Source organism: Ambystoma mexicanum, chromosome 1q (genome assembly GCF_040938575.1).
Source record: "Ambystoma mexicanum isolate Mex_15411 chromosome 1q, UKY_AmexF1_1, whole genome shotgun sequence".
Classification (NCBI taxonomy): domain Eukaryota; kingdom Metazoa; phylum Chordata; class Amphibia; order Caudata; family Ambystomatidae; genus Ambystoma; species Ambystoma mexicanum.
The window spans coordinates 1275354401-1275370472 of NC_090922.1; the positions used below are offsets into that span (position 1 = coordinate 1275354401).

Below are 16072 nucleotides of genomic sequence, written 5' to 3' on the forward strand. Positions count from 1 at the left end.
CAGCCTAGGTATACCACCTGACTAACCCTCAGCCACTAACACCGTTCTCTATATGTGCGCTATACTAACCCTACCACTCGAGTAACCAATCCAGAGTGGAAATAGGTTTTTTACTAAACTTTGTAAGATGACGCAAGTAGCGCGTCACACTAAGGTAAAAAGGGCCTGCGAGCCCCACGATTGTGTGTGTGTCAGGACGGACGCGTACGCTCCTTGACCCATCCCTGCCGTTTGTCTAATAAACAGCAGAGTCACCTTGCTTCTTGCGTGTGTCTCATACTCTATCTCTTTTGGGATATACGGGAGGAGTTGGGGCCTCCCTGCCCGGAGGTCTGCGGACGGCCCGGCCGACCCCGGCAGAATTTCCCCCGACAGTACTTGTTCTGCTGTTTTTAGCCTGCAGGAGGGTATTCTAGTATCGTTCGTAATGTGGTCAGCTTGGCTCTGGTCCAGTTGCACTGGAGCACTGTGGGCCTTGTCTAAAGATCCTTGTGCTTGGGCATGTATGGCTCCTATTTTCTGTGAGTCTTGCAGTTGGGAAAGGAGTTTGTTGAGCTTTCTATTCCCATTCTTACCTAAGTAGGAGGACTGGGCTTGGCCGAGGGAGGAAGATGCAGAGTTTCTGGCCAGGGACAGCGGGATCGGCGAGGACCGGCGCAGACAGGCTTGCCTCTGAAGCGCCGGCGCTGAAGCGCCTGACGTGTCAGGAAATAGCTGCTAGTGCTCCTGGGAACTGTAGTTCCCGCTCACAGAGCACTCGCAATCACAGTCTCATACAGGTTAAAACAGTTAACAATACGAGTGCTTGCTCGTTGCCTTAGCTGTTTCAAATATAGATGCAGATAACAAATAAATGCATAGAAGGAAGTAGACAGCTAAATAGTTTGTTTGCCCTGTCTTATTCAATTCTGTCTAGCAAATCAATAAAACAAAAGCTGTTACAGATCACAATGTTACACAAAGTACAAAATGGAGCTCTAAGCTACCAATACAGAACCTAACCTTATTCAGTGGCCAGCGGCAGACTGAGGGGTTAACAGGAGGCTCGGCGGGACCGGCGCAGACCGGCTTGTCTCTGAAGCGCTGGCAATGACACGCCTGATGTTTCAGGAAATAGCCGCTAGTGCTCCTGGGTACTGTAGTTCCCGCTCACAGAGCGCTCGCAATCACAGTCTCATACAGGTTAAAACAGTTAACAATACGAGTGCTTGCTCGTTGCCTTAGCTGTTTCAAATATAGATGCAGATAACAAATAAATGCAAAGAAGGAAGTAGAAAGCTAAATAATTTGTTTTCCCTGTCTTATTCAATTCTGTCTAGCAAGTCAATAAAACAAAAGCTGTTACAGATCACAATGTTACGCAAAGTACAAAATGGGGCTCTAAGCTACCAGTACAGAACCTAACCTTATTCAGTGGCCAGCGGCAGACTGAGGGGTTAACAGGAAGCTCGGCGGGACCGGCGCATACCGGCTTGTCTCTGAAGCGCCGGCACTGACATGCCTGATGTTTCAGGAAATAGCCGCTAGTGCTCCTGGGAACTGTAGTTCCCGCTCACAGAGCGCTCGCAATCACAGTCTCATACAGGGTAAAACAGTTAACAATACGAGTGCTTGCTCGTTGCCTTAGCTGTTTCAAATATAGATGCAGATAACAAATAAATGCATAGAAGGAAGTAGAAAGCTAAATAGTTTGTTTGCCCTGTCTTATTCAATTCTGTCTAGCAAATCAATAAAACAAAAGCTGTTACAGATCACAATGTTACGCAAAGTACAAAATGGAACTCTAAGCTACCAATACAGAACCTAACCTTATTCAGTGGCCATGTGTAAGAGTATAAAAAGGTGAGTTGCAAAGGATTAAATATGAATTCTTGCTAAAATGTTTCTTATCTGAACGCCTGCCGCTTTAATATGTAATGCTGACCTATGGCAATGTCCAGAAAACACAAACGTAAGGGTATTTTAAGATCTAAAACATAACAAACTGAAGAGTGTTTGAAAGAAAGCTAAATGCCTGACATCCTATCATAATAGAGCGTGCCTCGCAGGACAATCACTTGAAAAAGAGGAAGGAGGTCTTTGTACAATCTCAAAAAAAAAGTATCCCATGCGACATTCTAAAAGCATTGAGAAAACCAGTGCTGTTAAAAAATAATACCATGAACGAATCACAAATGTGTGTGTACTGCCCCAGAAGAGCAGTCACTGCTGCAACATGGTTTTAATGCAGATCTGTAAACCGGCATTCCTCATCTCTTGCATTGTTGGCACAACAGGTTAGGGGGAGCGAAAGATGCTGGGGACATTTGATGAAAATAACATAAACCTAACACTTCACTTTAAAGTAAAACTATGAGAAGGCAAACACACATGACACTTAAATCCTCATAAAAAACCTACACAATATTTTACTGCTGGATTGATTTGACTGATGCTCTAAAACGAAATTGAGGGATTTGGCAAATGATTCACTTTTAAAAATCATATTTCATTTTATAAATAAAATAAACATATCCGTATTAAGAATAGAAGGTGCTGAGCAAAGTAGCAAATTGAGTGATCAGAAGGTCACAAAACGTGTATTAAGCCACGAGACCTTCCTTTACAAATGCTTCTCTGCTAGTTCCTTTAATAAAAAAAAGAATAATCTCCTGGATGTTTGAGGATTGCCTCTGATTAAATTTCCGACTGAAGCAACAACACTCTGCTATTCCGGTCTACAGTCTCATTTTCAAAGATTCCTAACATTCACAAAGGGATCCCAGAAGATTGTTATTAAATATGAATGTAATCATCAAATCTGCATATTCATACAGGGGTAGCAAAATAAGAAACACCTCTAACGGAACATATTTTAAGGGGGATCTATATGATCACTGTGCACCCCGGTATTCTGTGTCTTAAAATGCTGAACACGAAAATGTAAGCATGCAGCGATTTTATGGATTACTCTTTTCCACATACCCCACAGCTGCTGCCTCTTTTCCCTATATATATTTCTTGCCGGGTCTCCTACCTACTTTCCTGTGCCTCGACTCACCCCTCTCCCTGCGACTTCAGTTCCCTTTCCCTAGAGTGGGTCGGGACTTCCGGTGCAGTGTCCCTTTTCTGTATTCTTTATTATCTACCACTATCCACGTAATGGTTGCGGTGGACACCCCCCACAACCTCAACCCCATTATACTGTTCAAGAAGGAAGAGGCACACTCCTACAAACCCTACTTCCCTCAGTATTATGGGGATTGACCTTTTCGTCAATGTCGAATGCGCAAAGCAAGTGAATTTGTGTATTTTTTTACTAGCAATTCTGAAGCGATACGTTTTAAAGGCAATTCTTGATACAGTGCAACACAAAAATAAGCAATTCCTTAGGTCTGTATATTAATATATGTAGGCAATGCAAAGATAACTCCAGAAGTGAGAGTCCTTTTACAGTTTACACTGTAATATGACAATGCCCTCAGCACTAACCAAGCAGTCATAATATCGGATTATAACTTTAGTTCGAAGAGAGTTAATGTGATTAGATTTAAAAGAACAAAACCCATGGCTCGGAGCCACCATGACTGGTTCGGCTTCCTAGGAGCTCCTGCATGGCCCGAGGCGCCAACATAATCTACGCTGCTTCCAGTCCCCCTTATGGGAAGAAACTAACAGAGATTGCTCATGAACCTTCGCCGCACCTATCATCCAAAAGGGTTCCCGCCTCGAGTCCGATTTAGGTCAATTCGGCTCGTTTATCTCTTTGGGTCCCGATCGAATCCAAGATGGCGGCATCAACGCAGGCAAAGGAGGCTTCCCCATGGGGGGAGGGGCAGGCGCACGCATGTAACTGAAGCCGCCCAGCAATCCCGACCCAACCTCCCGTTCTGTTGGACTTTCTCTCAGCACCTTCTCATCGTGCCTAGCAGTGGCAGCTCCTGATCCCCTGGCCAGCGTCTGCGGCGCATCGGCTGCAACGGACCCACCGTGTAGCACCTCGCCACTGGCATACATCCCACTGCAGAGGCGGGGGAGAAATCAACGATCTCGAGGTGCCCCCCACACCGGCCCTCTCATCTAGGCCTCGGAGCCCTGGGCAGCCTTCTCTTTCCTCCCTGCACGAAGACCGCAGCACTCACGGACCTTCCCCACCCCCGAACTTGTGTGCGCCGGGTACGGGCCCTAGCATCCGCCGGGGGCCTCAAACCGAGGGAGATACATCACGCAACCCTCCAGTGAAACGCCACCTCGCCACCCGGGTCCAGGTTTGCGCCCTGGCCCCCGTGGGTCCACTGTTCACGAGACCCTTCGCCTACAGCATCTGGAGATCCCCCAGCATACATCCTGCTGCGGAGGCAAGGGGAGACACATCGTTCCTGGGGCTTCTCTGCTCCGACCTCCGCATTTGAACTTCGGAGCCCCGAGGCTCCCCTCCACCACGTTTACGGCACAGCGGACCCGGAACAAGGAACCTCCAGCGCCGCAGGAGCCCGCTGCACCGACCTGCTGCCCACCCCGAAGTCTCAACTTTCATCGCTACCACCGCCAAAGCAGAATAGACGAGGTGAGGAGTGGGGGGGTGAGTGGAACCGCCTGGGCCATATGTCCCCAAGCTAACTGGGCCCCGGTCCATCTCGCTCATCGGCCCCTCCCGGATCGCTCGTGCCGGGCCCATCCACCCCTTGGAGACACGGCCACTCTACTCGCCTCATCTCCCCCTCCCACCCTCTCTATCTTCACGGGCCTACAGGAGCTAGCTCTGGGGCTCCTCATGCCCATCCATGAAAAGAAAGCATCCACTTACCTCTGTCTTCATACAGCTGCCTCTAGACTCTGGGTCCTGTTGGGCCTGGAACGCAGCAGGAGCTCGCAAACTCTGCTCTTCCAAGGCTACACTAAAGCTCCCGTCCGGACAACCCCTGCACCAATGTCCAGAAACAGCAAAGCACCCAAGCAAGCGGACATTGTCTCCATGATGGCCAATTCAGCAGCCGATAGATCAAAAAAGGGGGACTCCTCAGAAGAACCCACCAACATTACCACGACTATAGCACCCACGCCAATCCTGGATCCCTCCCAATCGGTCACCATATCCGACCTATAAGACCTCCTCTCAGCCCTAATAAAAGAAATACACAAAAGCACAGAAGAGGTCACAAAGAAAATCACAGTCTTGGATAAGCCGGTGGGCAAAATAGAACATCGAACGGCCGAATTGGAATCTGAGATCTGCGACCAAAGATTCGAAGGGGAACTGGACAGGGACCAGATTACAGCCTTAGAGACGAAATGTAACCTCCTAGAAGCGAAACAGGAAGATGCAGAAAATCGCTCCCGGAAGAATAACATCTGCTTGCGAGGCATATCTACCTCCATCACAGACGCAGACCTAAAACTTTACGACTCTGATCTCCTCAGGTTCATAATCACCCTCCCGGATACCTCTCCCCTGGAGCTGGATCGAGTACACAGAACATCCCCAAGACGGGAATCCAACTTTCCTCCAGACGTCCTGGTCAGGATCCACTTCTTCCAGCTAAAAGAGGAAATCATGCGGGAGGCAAGACAAATGCGACAGATAACCTTCCGGGAAGCCACAATCTCTTTCTATCAGGACTTAGCGCCCTCCACGCTACAAAAACGAAAAATCATGCGTCCATTAACGGAATGGCTATGCGAGAAACAAACCCCATACCAATGGGGATTTCCTGCCACGGTCAGGTTCAAATGGAACAGATCTCAGAAGCAAATCGGCTCACCGAAAGAAGCAACAAATTTCATGGGCCTGGGGGGCTCAGATGGAGAGTCCGGCTCTGAAGAACCGAATCACCCTCAGCAGGATAAACCCTCAACAGGGGAATGGTCAAAAGTGGGCATACGACGCAGGCTCCGAGGTCCCCCGAAGAAAGATAACAAACCAGGATGACCAACTATCAACAACCTGGCAATTCCCCAGCTCGCGAGCCCCTAGCGCGCAGCCTTTGCGGCCCGCCATGTATGAGGTGAGGGACACCACCTAACCCACACTAGCCTTTTTAACGTGAGCCCCCGAGGGAGGCAGCCTACAAAGAACACTACATTCAGTCTCACCGACAATGCGGGAGCACCGTTCCAGCTCCAGCTTATTCCTTATCAGTGGCCCAGTTGGCCATTATCATGCGCTTTGGTGCCACCAGTTCCCAGGTGGCAGTGGGATGACAGTTCTCATACGTGTTCTTGTTTTTGGGGGGAGGGGAGGCTAAATGGGGTTCATTGACTACAGGCAATGGAGGGGGGCTCCCGCCCCCACGGACACCGGCCTCACACTCAATACAACAGTACGACGTAACAACAACAACATCTCCACGAGCTCAAAGCAACAAACGCCCTTCATCATCAGTCTCTCGACCCTGGTGGGGAATCATGGACAGAGGCACATCTATCGCCAAGCATAAAAACCAATGTCTGCTGCCAATGACATAACAATCCTCACCTGGAATATCCAAGGCCTAAATTCACCACGCAAACACAAATCGGTGGAATACAGACTGGACCAACTATCGGGAGATATCATACTTCTCCAAGAAACTCACCTGCTGCAAGAAGACGAGGGCCGGGTCAGATTCAACAGGTACAAAAGAAAATATTTTGCCTCTTCTGGGCAAAAGAAAAGAGGAGTGGCAATCCTCCTAAGCGACAAAATCCCATTGTCAAAGATTACTATAAAGAGGGATCCGGATGGGCGCTTCCTCCTCATAAAGGGCCCTCTCGAAGAACTCCCGATCACTATCGTCTTGATTTACGGCCCTAACACAGCTCAAGCTAATGTCATTGCTAACCTAACGTCCACCATCACAGCATTCCGTGAAGGGCACCTCATCATAGGTGGGGATTTCAACAGCATACCAAACCCACAAATGGATAAGACTCTTCCCCCCACAAACACAGATTTTACGCATGCCCTGGCCATCACCAAACTGCTTAGAGAAACTGAAACGGTCGACACCTGGATGCGAGAGACAACACCCATTACTCCTCGGTCCACAAAGGAGTTTCAAGAATAGACCTCATACTAATCTCAGGAGTCATATTCCCCTGTCTTAACAATGTAGACATCACACTGGTATGATATCGGACCACGCCCCAGTATCAGCTACCTTAACCATCTCAGGCCAAAAGCACCCTGTTCAAAGACATTGGATGATCAATGACTCACTGTCATTAGATATATGCATCAGAGCAGAAATCGAAGAAACCATCTCCAATTACTTCAAAGAAAACACGACAGTGGATTCTCCCATCAATATTATCTGGGATGCCATGAAAGCAGTCGTCAGAGGCACATTAATCAGCGCCGGAACAGAGCAGAGAAGAATTTCAAACATCATGTCAGCCAGGCTGGAGGACAAAGTAAAACAACTGGGGAACAAATTGAAATAACACAGCTCCAGGAAAACAGAAAGAGCCCTGAGGAAAGCAAAAACTGCACTGGAAATGCACTGTGCCCATCGCACAGCCAAATCTCTAGCTAATACAAGGCAATTTCATTACAGCAGAAGTAATAAGGCAAATAAAGTGCTAGCGCAAAAACTGAAAAAGCTTTGCGCCCGAAACAACATCCTGAAACTAAGGGGGGCAGACGGTAACCTGCACTACTCCGAGGCAGAGAAAATCGAAGAACTACTCAAGTACCACAAATCTATTATGTCAGGGGAACCTACCACACTAGACAATCTGCCAGAATACCTGTGCACAACGCCCTCCATTGACTCGTTCCAGCTGGAAGCCTTAGAATCCCACATCACGAGCGAAGAAATCATGGAAGTCATTAAAAATCTCAAAAACACGGCCCCGGGCCCCGACGGTCTGTACGCAAACTTCCATTAAAAATTTGCCAGAATCCTAGCACCCCAAATGGCAGCTCTATACAAATCCTTCCTATTCTCGAAATCAGTCACCGGCTCAATGGCGGAATCGCTCAAGGTCCTGCTGCATAAACCCGGGAAAGACCCCGAACTGGCCACCTCTTACTGCCCAATCTCACTCCTCAACAATGACGGCAAAATCTTCGACAACGTTCTGGCTACTAGACTAGGCCCGACCCTACCATCCCTGATCAACCAGGACCAAATGGGCTTCATACCAGGGAGAGCGACCCACGACAACATCAGAAGAACTATAAATATCATTGAGAGCGCCCATAGACTAAAAGTGGGAATGGCGGTCATCTCCTTAGACGCCCACAAAGCTTTCAATATGGTTGATTGGGGATATATCCGGGCAGTTCTCAAGCACTTCGGCTTCGGCCCAAACTTTATCACATGGGTAATGGCCAACTACCAGTCTCCCACCACACAGTTGCGACTCAACGGCACCAGGTCAGAGACAATCCATATATCCAGGGGCACTAGACAAGGCTGCCCACTCTCACCACTAATCTTCGCCCTATCCATGGAGCCCTTTGCAGCAAAAATCAGACAAAACCCGAGAATTAGGGGAGCACTCGTGGGAAACCAAGAATACAAAATAGCACTATATGCTGATGATGTTTTAATAACCACATCAAATCTAGCAGAATCCTTGGGTGCCCTGTGGGAGGAGATCATAGCATTCGGGACATTATCGGGGTTCAAGGTAAATCTCAATAAATCCGCTGCACTCGCAGTCAACCTATCTAAAGAAGAAAAAGCCTCTCTCAGTTCCCTCATGCTGATTCCATGGTCACCAGGCCCAATTGCTTACCTTGGGGTCCAGATCCCCAATGACCCATTACGGTTATACTCCAGCAATTTCCCGCAACTGATTAGAGAGCTCCAGAGGGACCTTAAAAGATGGAAACCGCAGGAAATCTCCTGGTTCGGGCGAATTACTGCCATCAAAATGAACTTAATCCCTCGATGGCTGTATCACTGAACAACACTAGCAACTCAGATCCCCGGCCCAGCCCTAATAGCTTTACAAAATAAAATTCAAGAATTTGTATGTGGGGGAAGAAACCCTGCATCAGTAAACGAATAATGATGAGAGGGATAGCACAGGGCGGGTTGGGAGTCCCAGACCTGGCTAGATATACCCTAGCGGCGTATTCGCTTGGGTCCAAGAATCAGACATACCGAAATGGTCGAACCTCGAAGAAGCCTGGTGCCCGGTCCCACCCTCCACACTACCACACTACCACACCTGCCCAACCTAAAATCCCTAGCCACTGGCGGCCCCATAATTGCGACTAGAACTACAGCCCGATGCTGGTAGGCTGCGGCCCGCAGATGGGGTGTCCGCTGCTCTCTGGGTCCCCTAACCCCCATCTGGAATAACCCAGAATTCTCTCCAGGCATGTCCCCACAGAACTTCCAATCATGGAGGGAGGGCGGCCTACGAATAACCAGCAACTTCCTTGAGGCAGGCGCACCCATCTCATTTGAAAGGTGCAAAGTGAAATTTGGGGTGAATGAGCAAGAGAGATTCCGTCACGCCCAAATCCAACACTGGCTATCCCACAGAGCGACCAAATAGAAATGCTCCAGAGACCTAACCGCACTGGAACTATCTCTCACGACCCCCACTAAGAAAGGCAGAACCTCGACCCTCTACCAACTCCTAGATAGGGCTGACCCTTCTATAAAAGAAAGATACATGCTTGAATGGGAAAAGGACCTGGGCAAAGAATTGGACATTGAAAACTGGGGAAAAATTTGGACTAGGCTGCATAAAAGCTCGCAATGTATCACAGACAGGGAAGGGGGCTACAAACTTTGTTATAGGTATTACATTACCCCTGCTCAAATCAAGAAGGCACACCCTAACATCCCCGGGTCATGTTGGCACGGGTGTGCGACCCCAGGCTCATTATTCCACATGGTATGGACCTGCCCGAAAGGCGAACGATACTGGAGAGAGGTAATTAAACATATCAAAGACATCTCTGGCCTATCCATCCCTTGGGACCCCGGAATCATCCTTCTGGGCGACACCGGAGAGGGCGCTCTCCCACTCTCGGGCCATATCCCCCGGCTATGCTCTCACCTACTTCTAGCGGCGAAAATCGCAATGGCCAGGGTTTGGAAAGACAAAGAAGGGCCCTCGGTGGCACTCTGGTGGGCGAAAAGCTGGGTCCTAGCGGTCGCCGAAAAAATCACAGCGATCCGATCTGGCTCTCTGAATAGGGTCTTGAACATATGGGACCCATTCATTGACTAAGCCGCCAGATATCCGGCTCTCACTAGAAGACCCCCATTAACCAGATGGCTCCAAATCAACCTACCTCACTGACCCCCAGTCGCGGGCCAAAGCAATTCAGCTCACCAAGGACCCCCTCAGCAGCCAAGGGCAGTCCGGTCCATGGACATGATCACTCACTGCTCCTACTAAGAGACACTGACACTCGACCATGATTTACGATCGTTGATCTGTTGTGCTTGCACTTAATGTAATGCTCACTGATGTAAACCCAATAAAATGTTGTTATGAAAAAAAAAAAAGAACAAAACCCTTCAACTTCAGCAGCTATGGGACTGTTTTTCCACTGTTTTTGTGTTCGCAGATGTTTGCGGTTGTCTGACATCACCGCTGACTTTTCCGGACAGTGCTACGTGACCCCTGGACGCGCGTGCCATGATTATGTATTCACGAACGCGTCTTCAGTTCTCAAACGGGTCTGTGCTTCCCAAACAGCTTGAAACTGCATTTCCAGCTGATCTAGAGAGTTTCAAGCTACATGTTTACCGTTGCAGAGCTACTAGACCTATTTTCACTGATTATCCATTTGCAATCTAAGGCACAGCACATGCTTAGAATAATATTAGCATAACTGCTATTTAAAAAGAAATGGCATCAGCTATTGCCATCTCTCCTCCCCAGGAGCTACCACCACCAACACTACCACCAGCTGGAGGGCCTAGACAATGCAATCATTCAGAAAACAATCAAGAGGACCAGGAAGATGAGGTAGAGGAAATGCCTAACTCTAGCACCCAGAGAGAATCATGGGTGTGTCAGTTCTTTACCATTGTTAGGGGTGTACCAAAGGCTAAAGCTATCAAGGTAAAATGCACTGAGTGCAACGTTGCACTCAGTTGCGTACAACCTGGCCAGTACTCCTACTGGACCACCTCCATGCACCACCACACCAAATTGCACCACAGGGATGCTCTGAGAAAGGCTGTTCCTTTCTCAGGAAGATAGCAGGTTGTCTTCCTCTACCTCATCTTGCTCAACAAATACTGCCACCACACAGGCAACTCCTGTGGGGCACACAATCCCACCAGCTACCTTGCAAGCTAAAAGAGAGGCTGTTGATCCATATATTTCAAAGACAACTGTACTCTATATATACTGCAACACACCAGTCTGCATGGGGGAGCAATTTCAAATTGCTGTTGAGGCTGCAATCAAGGAGCATGATAAACAATGCCCCCTACCTTACATTTAATGCACACCCACCATCTTCCCATGTTTACCTTCCCCTCCATAGCAGTGCTTTCTGTCCCTTCCCTTATTTCCCTCCCCACCTTACATCCTGGCTGCTCCTGCAAAAAAAGAAGAAAACATTAGGAACCAGATTTCACAGTAAAAATATAGAAGTAAAAAATATAAGCTTATAGACTCCATCTACTTTACATTTTTCAGTAAATGATTTAGACTCAATAAGATACTCTACCATTCCAATTAGCATGTTCAACTATGCTAATCGAAATATGGACAAAGGTATAGTAGAGAAAAAGAACAAAACACACAAACTATTTTCTGTCCCAAATACTTTTCTCTAGCATTCAACAAGGGCCATAATCCATGGCCCTTCATTACTATCAGCAGTCTCTGCAGTCCCCACTCTAGGCCATGCTTTATTAAAAAGCCCAGTTTGCACGTGCACCCCATCGCACAAAACAGCTGTCTACCCTTTTTACTGTTATGTTTGTACCACTCCCTCATTGCCTCATTTGAAACAGTCACACATATATCCACCAATCAGTTAGAAAAAACCTCTACAGATAAACCTATCAGCATATTAAGCTTCCACACACCAACTGCCACTTAAAAATGTTCTACACATCTTTTCCATATGCATGTCCCTTGCTTATCCAAGACAATTGGACACACTGCTGCTATAAATGCACATATGCATTGTGCAGTAAAATAAGTGCACAAATGGAAAGAGGAGTAGAGATGACCAAATGCTCATAGAAGCCCAGAATTAAAGTACCAAGACATGCCAAAGTGGGAAGCCACTAACTACCTGCTGGGGCAAAGGAGTCCCAAGAATGTGGAATACAACCGCCAGCTGGTACACCCACAAGGGCAGTGCAAAAAGGTGGAGGGGTGTACTGGTGTCGACTAGAAATAAGACCTAGAACCTGTGAGGTTTAAGTAGCACTGGTATGAGTTAGCAGGGAAGGGAACACGAACATAAAAAGTAAGTTTTCAGAGGTTTTCAGAACTTAAGGAAGTCCAGCTCAATTATGAAAGGAGCAGGAAGTCTGTTCCAAAGAGAGGCACCAGACAAAGACAGAGACATGCCTCCTGCTCTCTGTTTCAAAAAAGCATTTGACAGTCAGAGAATTGGATTTACAGCAGGGGAGGGCTGTATCAGGGCAGTATTTTGGGAAATAAAGGTAGACATATTATAGTCTTTGTAATTAGCAGGACTCAATGTGTACATTGTCAGGTTGCAGTGATATCATCCCTGGGATACCATCCCTGGGATGCAGACCAAGGATAAGTCTTGCGGCCCTATTCTAGATTAGCTGAAGGAGGTGTAGACAACACATGGGGAGGCTGTTGCAGTAGTCCAGCATACACAGTACCAAGGCTCTACAAACGTTGAGCTTCTGTGGGAAAGTAAGGAAAAATGCCTGTAAGGAGCTGGAGCTCAAACCATGGGCTTTATTTACAAGCTCCAAAATGCATGGAGTAAAAGAAACAAATAACTTAAAGATAATCCCAAGGTTTTTGGCCTCACAGAATGGTAAGAGTATGAGGCACAAAGACAGCAGCCACAAGGTAGGAGAAAAACAGTGAACAGGTGTCATAATAAGAAAGATCTCTGTCTTACTGCCATTGAGACAGATATTGTTAGCTGCACACGTTCAGACAATAAGGGATAGAAAATGATGAGAACAAATCAGTTCAGTTTAAGGAAAGCTGTGTGTTATTAACATGACACTGGAAATGAGAAAAGAATAAAGACAGCAGGTAAACCAGAGGGAGAACATACATATGTAATTCCCACAATGATACAATAATACCCTGGTGTACTCTGCAGGTACACAGCAAGGTGGTGGAGTACAAACATCCCAGTTGCAGCTGTGAAGGGCAGTTAGTGAGGAAAACAAATGAGCCAGTCCAGTGCCCGGCCAATGATGCTAAAGGTATCATGTAACCATTTAATAATGATACAATGGTTCAAAGTGGGAAAGGTGGACAAGACACCAAGGAGCACCACCTCAATTGTGCTACAATTATAAATACCATAAAAACTTTTGAGACAGACATTGTTAGCCACACACAATGCCTCAGTGGTGGTCAATCAGGAATAAAAAACGAGGAGAACAAATTAGTTCAGGGAAGTTTAAGGAAAGCTGCATATCATTAACCTAACACTAGAAATGAGAAAAGAAGGAAGACAACAAGTGAGCCAGATGGAGGAAATAGATATGTAGATGCCACACTGAGAGAATAAAACCCAGGGGTACTCTGCAGGTACACAGTGAGGTGGTGGAAACCAAACTGCCCAGTTGCAGCTGGGAAGGGCGGCTAGTGAGAAAAACAGATCAGCATTCCCGTTCCTGATCCATGATGCTAAAGGTGTAACCGTTTCATAAGGATCAATGGATCACCACATGAAAGGTGGACAATACATCAAGGAGCTCAGTCCTCAATTGTACTACAATTAAAAATACTGTATACACTTTAATTATATAATCCACTATATTACAACTACTGTATACTCCCCCTATATTACCTACAATTACTATACACATATTGTGATAGTGTTTGTGGCCAGTGGCCAGGTTCTTGGGGGCAAGGAACTTTCAAATAACAAAACTCGCCCTGAACCCCCTGCAATCCAAATGATGTCCACGGACACAAAAACTGACTGTGGACCCTGCAGAACTGCACACCCTTTTTCACCGATAAACACATCTACAGATCATCTTTAGTCCACTCACCCACCCTTTCCAGGCCCTCTTTCAGCCATCAAATAACCCAAATGTGTTTTCCAAACTGTACTTTTAGTGTGTTATCCGCAGACTACCACACTGTCTGCGGACCGGACTGCCCCGCTCCCACTTTGTTCACCTTGTCAAACAGCTCCATATCATCTTTATTCCACCCGCCTTACCAGCCCCTCTATCCACCACAAAATAACCCCAAATATGGTTTCTAGTCTTTTTCCCAACTTCGCTATCCATGGCCACCGGTGGATGTCCATGAATCCAACATGGTGACTGGTTCAAAAAATATGACACACCTCACGCTTTTCATCATCCAATCAGTGGCCGCAAATGATGTCCACATACATCGGGCTGGACCTTGATTGCTCCAGGACGGTGTCCGCAGACTGAATAGGGAAGTGAGTCCATGGACAGGACCCAGATACCGCTAATTTGTTTTGACCTACTTTTTGGATGTTATTAAAAAAACTACTGGACAGATTTACACCAAATTTACAAACGCATGCTTTTCGGACCAAGTCGCCATTCCTGGTGCAAATTTGGAGAAAATCCATCCAGCGGTTTGGGCTGTGGGCATGAGCCAATTTGGTTTTCTATTGCATCTATGAGGATTTCCACAAATGTTGGGACCCATCCTATAACTTTGCCACCGCTTGACAAACTTTGCAGAATCATTCCAAGGGGGCCAAATACTATTTTTGCAATGTTTGGTGAGGGTTCATCCAGGATGAGCAAAGTTATAATCCACTCAAAAAGTGCACTTTCTATGTGTTGAGCAACTTAACTACTACTGCAGACCAAGGATAAGTCAAATACTGTTATATTACATGGCCTATGGTAGCGGCCGTGTAGTTATTGTTAAGTTGCTCAACTCATAAAAAGAGGCATTTTTGGGTGGCTTATAACTTCACTCCCCCTAGACAAATCCTTACCCAACTTTGAAAAAAATAGTATATGGCCCACTCTGAATTTTGGCGAGGTTTCATCAGGGGGGGGGGTAAGGGGTGTAAAGTTGTAGGCGGGTCCAAATAAAATGTTTTTTTTCCATAGACATAATGGACATAATGGAAACAAATTCTGCTCAGGTACAAAGCCCAAACCGCAGAAACGGTTTTCAAAATATTTGCACCAGGAGTGGCAACTTGGTCCCAAAAGCGTGCGTTTGAAAATCTGGTGTAAATCTGTCCAATAGTAGTAGGTCCAAAATCATTTGTGATATCTGGCTCCGCTTCGCAGACCCATTTCCCTGTACTGTCCACGGACAGGCATCTGATTGGCCAAGAGGGTGCCATGATGTCCGCAGGCATCGGACATGCCAACTGATTGAATGGTGAAAAGCGTGAAGTGTGTCCGATTTTTTGGAAACGCCCGTCATGCTGGCCCTTTAACAATGTTTTTTCATTGAATTTCATAGGTTCTTATTAGTGCAATATATATATATATATATATATATATATATATATATTTATTCGCCCTCATTACAAGTCAGGCGTTAACCCTTAACGCCTGATTAAGAGGTCCCAGGTTTAAACGCCTGCTTTTTGCCCATGCCGCAAAGTGACTTTGGTGCTAAGTACGGTGCCGCAATTTGCGGCACCGTACTTAGCGCCTTTCCCCATTCCCATTATGCCCTATGGGGCAAAAATGGGAATGGGGAAGGGCAAATGGTGAATGGGGAATTACCGCCCAACTCACCTTGGAATGGGGCGGTAATTCCGCCATCCACCATGCCGGAGTCCAGCATGGACCATGGTGCTAAGAGCACCATGGTCCTGCGCCGGACTTGTAATGAGGGCCATTGTCTCGGGAGGATAGCTCAGGGGCAACATGCTCACCTTCGAAGCAAGACAACACAGAGCACCACAGGTACGATCCCCGGGTCCACGCTTAGAAACCTCTGTGTATTCTGCGTGTTATAAATAACCTATCATACCATACCA

At 47.0% G+C, this 16072-nt stretch overlaps 1 protein-coding gene across 15 annotated transcripts in view; it reads left to right on the forward strand.

Moving 5' to 3' along the window:
- DAB1 (DAB adaptor protein 1) overlaps positions 1-16072 on the forward strand; it is a 4845894-nt gene that overhangs the window by 3467612 nt on the left and 1362210 nt on the right. The window lies entirely within an intron of this gene.